At 40.1% G+C, this 5,454-nt stretch overlaps 1 long non-coding RNA gene across 1 annotated transcript; it reads left to right on the top strand.

The window, feature by feature from the left end:
- The first annotated feature begins 314 nt into the window (after nucleotides 1-314).
- LOC120583328 (uncharacterized) lies at nucleotides 315-3,641 on the top strand. The gene is made up of 3 exons (XR_005647771.1): nucleotides 315-479; nucleotides 2,740-2,923; nucleotides 3,432-3,641. It is a non-coding gene; the product is annotated as an uncharacterized LOC120583328 (long non-coding RNA).
- The last annotated feature ends 1,813 nt before the right edge of the window (nucleotides 3,642-5,454 follow it).

Genomic DNA, 5,454 nt, shown 5'->3' with positions numbered 1-5,454 from the left:
ACACCAGATGTTCGGTTCCTGCTTTGGAATGGAATTGAATCAGATAACATTTAACCAACCAAAGAATGGTGACAGCTCCCTCACATCAAATTCCCCTTTGCAAATCCTCAGGGAGGCTGGTGGCTTCTGCTTTTTGTCTGTCTGTTCAACTGCAGGATTAAAAGAGGAAACAGGTAGTAGTTGCTGTTTAACTTCTGAAATGATTGTTAAAGAAGCAAACCATGCAAGAAAAAAGAAAAAAACATAACTCGCCAGCATGACTCAGCAACGAGGCACATTCCAGGAGGAAATGAAGGTTGGTTTTATTCACAGGCTCTTACCTCATGAAACTCAGTCACTCTCCTTTCCAGGGGCCTCATGCTCTGATGTCTTAGGGTTAGAAGCACAATGCGGGGACCATTTCTGTGACATCTGAAGACTTCTACGCTTGATTTCTTTCTTCACTTGACTCATTTGCTTCTCACAGCAGCCTCATAAGGGTAGGAAGTTTTTGGATATTTTTATTGGCCTTAAAGTTTTGTCCCGTGATTAATACCTTGTGACAACTTCTCCCACCTCCACATCGACTGTTTTCCTTTTAAACTGACTACTGATGGTCACAGTGCTTTGAATCATGCCTCTGAATGAGTACTTGTGCCTCCCCTACTGCAGCCAGATACTGGTAGTAATGATTAGGTGGTAAGTGGTATCTTTAAGATGCAACAGGGTCTGGAGGACACGCCACAGGCCTTGAAAAAGCCCCGAGATAAACCAAGAGTTGGTACATGCCATGGTGTCTATGGAGGAGTTGTCTTGCTGCCACTGTTTTTGTTCCTCAAAAATAAAACTGACTCTTATTCTAAGATGAAAAAATTGAATCCTCCCCACCCCCACCAAGAATACTGTTATTCCACCCCAGGTACTTGCCTCATCCATCACCTGAAATATTATTTTGCATAAAAATTTCAATGACTTTATGTCCAGCAAATATTCAGCATTTTGAAGCCAGACAGCTCAACAGAACAGTCTCTTGAGTTTTCCTCCTGACTGTAAATTTGTATCCCAAATTTTGGAGTGTGTACAATTTAGAGAAGGAAGTCTGCTTTCTGCTCAAGAAAAGCAGGGAATTTGCCTATGCAGTTGATGTGTGAAGAGCTATGTAGCGGAATGATCTGCTGATATTTAGCTTCTAAATAAATGATAGTGTTCTCATTCCTCTCCTTTCCATCTCCTCCTACTGCTTCTCTTTTCTACCAGGAAAGGGATCAGAAAGTCTGGGAGGGTGAAAAGTCCCGAGGCACTGCAGTAGTTCCCTCCTCCTGAGGGCAATAGGGCCCCTTAGAGAGCAACAGGGTAACCAATGTTAAGAAGTGATGTCTAGACCTGTTTGCTGGAAATGAGAAATAATGAGGATCTTTTGTGTTTCAAGGGTTGAAAAGGAAAAGCTGCCAGACCTACAGTGGTATGGTCCCTGGGGATGGGAAATATACAGAAATTGGGGTCTGTACGGCTAGACAGCCTGTTAAAATCTGATGCGACCCTCTGGGTGACCGGGTCTTTGGGGAAAGGTCACATAAGGGACTGAAAGTTAGCACTAAGAGTTGCAATTCTGGGAACCTAAGCAAAGGACATTCTAGGCCGAGCCGAACACAAGATCGAGGGTCATTTTCCCTCACACAGACCTTCAGCAACCTGTGCATAGCCCTGAACCAATATCATCTGAAGGCTCGTGTGGGGCCTCTTCCACAGCCATCTGGCAGTGAGCAGCAAAGCTTCTCACACTGGGGTATGGAAATAGGTCTGACCCCTCTTTTTGCATTATGTAAGCATTTGAGATTTTGGACACATCATGGGGAGGGTGACAGCCCCAAGACAGAGATACTGGACTTTCTGCCTATCTCACATTCTCTTAAACCATGGAAATTTTGTGTGGAATAACTAAATATGACAATATTTGTTCACTAGGTTTGTGGAGCAATCCTACTGGTTATTACATCTAAGATATGTGTATATGTGAACAACTCAAAAACTGAATTTTCACCACCAGGCCCAAATTGAAAGCTAATGAAGGGGCTGACCCCAAGCTTCCATCTTGATGGTTCTGAGGTCCACTGAATCGAAAATAAATAGCAGAAGCCACTTGATATATATTTTGTGTTTATAATGAGGAGAGAAAATGATCACTTAGGAAAGATGGTGCCAAAACAAAGCAAAATGAAAGCCTAAGCTTTGAGATAAGGTTTGCTCATAGTGACTCTACGTTTAATAAATATTTCTGCTCTTTGCTATGCTCTGTGCTAGGTACTAGAGGATAAAATGATACAGCAGACGTTATATTTGCCCTATGGTATAGAGGTGGAGAATTACATTTATCAAATAATCACCTAAACAGGTAACTAACTGTAGTTAGCACTGAAGACTAATTATCTATTTCCAGACTGATTGTTTTTCAGCTAAGAAATAGAATCGATGGAGACTCTATGTACAGAGCTCCAGATAGGGAAGAGTTAAGCCCTACATGGGGCCCTGCTGAGGCTGTCCAGGCGAAAAGAGGGGTCTATTCATCTGTCCTTGGGCAATGGGTTGGTTCTTCCTCTACTGTCATTTCAGTGAATGTGTGCTCCCTCTGGCATTCTGGCCCGGAAGGTTACTGCAAGCTCAGGGTGCCACAAATGCAGGATTGTTCACTCTCTTTGGCTGGAAAGCTGGGCTGGGGACCAAACTGGCCCACAAACTCAGGTTTTCCCATTTCATTTCAAGGGCAGCCAACTTCAGGGCCTTAAAAATGGTCTTATGGCAACACTGAGAAAGATGGTGAGGGGAGCCAAAGTCAATGCCATCGAAAGGCCATGCTGCCTTCAGAATAATTTCCCAATCTTTGAAACAACTACTGAGTGATTGCCAGAGTGATGCAAAGGGAAGGAGAGTGGAGTGACTTTATCTGGTAAGGTTGTATGTTAAAATAATATAAAGTAATAAAAAGAATTCCCTAGGGATCCCCAATCTAGTCTATTTTTGAACAGTGTGGTTTTGCTTTCTTCCTATAATTCTTGGGCATCCTGAGAATTAATATGGAATTTCCTATTAATTTGTTAATTAATTAAACACGTATTTATCCTAATGCACCCTTTTACTAGCTATAAGAGCTTAGGTTACAATCTATTCATCCTTCCTTCCATCCAACCAAAAACATTTATTCAGTGCTTACTGCAAATCATACTTTGTGTTACATCCAAAGAGGAAACCTAACCCAGAATTCACCAAATCTCATGTTATTTACAAATTTCCCAAGCATATTGGGAAACTACATTTCCCAGACACCACTTATTAGATAAGGGTCATATGACTGGATTCTACCTAATATGATAGGGTACAAATGATGTATGTTATTCTCAGCTTTGACCATAAAATTCCTTGTGCAATTGTCCAGCTTCTCACTTTCTCTTCCACAGCGAATCCAGATGGCAGCAATATAAGATGAAAAAACTGTGGATCCCCGAGTCATCACTTGAAGGAGAATCACAGGACTGTGGTGTAGAATTTGTTTGTTATAATTTAGCCTCATTTTCCCTAACTAATACAGGCATACCTCAAGATATTGCGAGTTTGGTACTAGACCACCACAATAAAGTGAGTATCACAATAAAGTGAGTTGTAATCTTTTTGCTAGTTGAGAGTCTTCAATCTGTAAAAACATGCAATACTTGTGAAGCATAATAAAGTGAAGCACAACAAAATGAGGTATGCTTGTACACACTCTCTACATGTAGGGATGTCTAAGTTTAAGATTGAAAGAAAAGAAGAAATTATTTAGGCTATGTCAGATAATGTGATCACATTTAATTATCTTTTTCAACTAGAAAACTATGAAAAATAGCCAGCTTACCAAACAAAAATCTTAATCAAATACCAGAGTCTTGGATGAACCCCAGGTTTCTATTTAAACAACTGGATATAGTGGTTACTTTCATTAAAGTAGAGATTGTAGAAAATTCCTGAAAAATTCTGATTTACTCTTTAGAAAGTTTAACAAAACTGAAGGAGGTGACAGTTTTGCTGAAGAAATCACTTTCTCTTCATAAGAAGGAATCATTCAGTTCTTAACTATTTAGAGTTTATGGTATAATGTAGTAGAATAGAGGAAAGAAGGGAGAGAATATCAAGTTCATTCAAGTTCATTCTAGAGCCTTGGATCTAGATTGTTTTCCCCTTCCAGGAAGACTTTGTCATTTGCTTCCTAATAGAATGCTTTCCTGACAGCCTGATATAAAGCAGTCACCCAGTTACTCTCTATCGAATCCTCCTATTCTAATTCCTTTGAGTAATGCTCCCCGCTATCTTAGAGTTTTCCTGTTTATGAATTTTGTTTGTTTTGTTATCGACTGTCTCCTCACTAGACTGGAGGAAAGAACACTTGGTTCAACATGATCTCCAGCACAGTGAACTGTGGCTAGAACATAGCAGGGGCTCCATAAATGTTGATCAAATAAATGAGTGGCAAGAGGGTGAACAGGAGTGAACAAGCGAATATCGAAATTTTGAAACAGATTTCAACATACTGAATGGCCAAGCTTGAAATGTGCCTCGAATGAAAACTGTAAAGGGGCTATATTTATCATTCTGCATTGGAGAAAAATCAGTGTCAATTAGCATCATTTCTGTTGAAATAAAATTTTATGCAATGACACACTAGAGCAAGTCTATTCCTGGAGAATTCCTTCTTTAGACTTGACAGAGTCCCAGAGATGTAAATAGCTTTGAATCTAATGTAGTTCACATACATTAAACCTCTTTATCATGACATATTTCAAATCATTTGATTCCCAAGATGCAATTTTTGCTGTAGAAGCTGAAGGATGCAAGATCTCTCTTTCAAAAAGGACATGAATTCTTGGGCTTGGGCCTCTTCTACCTGATCTAACTGCTCCGGCCCCTGCGGCATGGGTGTTTCAGATGAGTTATCAGGAAATCACAGAATATGTAAAGGGTCTGTTCTCTGACCTAATATTGTCATCAGACAATGAACTAAAATCTCAGTTTTGAAAGTCATGTCTGAAATGAGTGTAAAGGCTAAAAGGATGTGGTTGCAATCCTGGAGATAGAAGTTTTAGCCAGAAGATAAGTCAAGAAAAAGATTGACAAACACAAACTGGATGGAACTGGACCCTACCAAGACTGGGCTTGCTGGTTCACCAGATGTTGAGGTCTCCTCAGGAAGCCATGAGTGGGCTCATTGAAGCTGAGATGAACAATTAAGTATTAAAGAGGGGCTCACATAGTAATAGCTTTAGTAACAGTTACAACAACTAACATTTATTGAATACTTACTATGTGCCAGGCACTCTGCCAAGTGCTTTAAATGCATCATCTCGTTTAATTACTCATGACATGTATCAGTGAGGGAGGGATTAGTAATTTCTATCTACAGGCCATAACACTGAGGTTAATTAACTTGCTCAAGTACAGACTTTCTTG

The sequence above is a fragment of the Pteropus medius genome, unplaced genomic scaffold, assembly GCF_902729225.1.
Source record: "Pteropus medius unplaced genomic scaffold, Ma_sr-lr_union100, whole genome shotgun sequence".
Taxonomy (NCBI): Eukaryota; Metazoa; Chordata; class Mammalia; order Chiroptera; family Pteropodidae; genus Pteropus; species Pteropus medius.
Note: the sequence above shows the minus strand (reverse complement) of the source record. Positions and strands in the feature narration are given on the sequence as shown.